Here is a 1416-nt window from a genome sequence, read left to right as displayed (position 1 = left end):
TTATTCTGTTGCTACAACTTAATGCTACTATTCTGTTGCTACAACTTATTGCTACTATTCTGTTGCTACAACTTAATGCTACTATTCTGTTGCTACAACTTATTGCTACTATTCTGTTGCTACAACTTATTGCTACTCTTCTGTTGCTACAACTTATTGCTACCACTTTCTTGCTAACAACTTATTGCTGCTATTCTGTTGCTACAACTAATTGCTACTATTCTGTGGCTACAACTTATTGCTATTATTCTGTTGATACAACTTACTGCTACAACTCATTGCTATTATTCTGTTGCTACAACTTATTGCTATTATTCTGTTGCTACAACTTATTGCTACTATTCTGTTGCTACAACCTATTGCTACTATTCTGTTGCCACAACTTATTGCTACTATTCTGTTGCTACAACTTAATGCTACTATTCTGTTGCCACAACTTACTGCTACTATTCTGTTGCTACAACTTAATGCTACTATTCTGTTGCTACAACTTAATGCTACTATTCTGTTGCCACAACTTATTGCTACTATTCTGTTGCTACAACTTAATGCTACTATTCTGTTGCCACAACTTAATGCTACTATTCTGTTGCTACAACTTATTGCTACTATTCTGTTGCTACAACTTAATGCTACTATTCTGTTGCTACAACTTACAACTTAATGCTACTATTCTGTCGCTACAACCTATTGCTACTCTTCTGTCGCTACAACTTAATGCTACTATTCTGTCGCTACAACCTATTGCTACTCTTCTGTCGCTACAACTTAATGCTACTCTTCTGTCGCTACAACCTATTGCTACTCTTCTGTTGCTACAACTTAATGCTACTATTCTGTTGCCACAACTTACTGCTACTATTCTGTTGCTACAACTTAATGCTACTATTCTGTTGCCACAACTTAATGCTACTATTCTGTTGCCACAACTTAATGCTACTATTCTGTTGCCAACAACTTATTGCTACTATTCTGTTGCCACAACTTAATGCTACTATTCTGTTGCTACAACTTAATGCTACTATTCTGTTGCCACAACTTATTGCTACTATTCTGTTGCTACAACTTAATGCTACTATTCTGTTGCTACAACTTACAACTTAATGCTACTATTCTGTCGCTACAACCTATTGCTACTCTTCTGTCGCTACAACTTAATGCTACTATTCTGTCGCTACAACCTATTGCTACTCTTCTGTCGCTACAACTTAATGCTACTCTTCTGTCGCTACAACTTAATGCTACTCTTCTGTCGCTACAACCTATTGCTACTCTTCTGTAGCTACAACTTAATGCTACTATTCTGTCGCTACAACCTATTGCTACTCTTCTGTCGCTACAACTTAATGCTACTCTTCTGTCGCTACAACCTATTGCTACTCTTCTGTCGCTACAACTTAATGCTACTCTTCTGTC

This window comes from Palaemon carinicauda, chromosome 29 (genome assembly GCF_036898095.1).
Source record: "Palaemon carinicauda isolate YSFRI2023 chromosome 29, ASM3689809v2, whole genome shotgun sequence".
Classification (NCBI taxonomy): Eukaryota; Metazoa; Arthropoda; class Malacostraca; order Decapoda; family Palaemonidae; genus Palaemon; species Palaemon carinicauda.
This window is presented reverse-complemented; position numbering follows the sequence as displayed.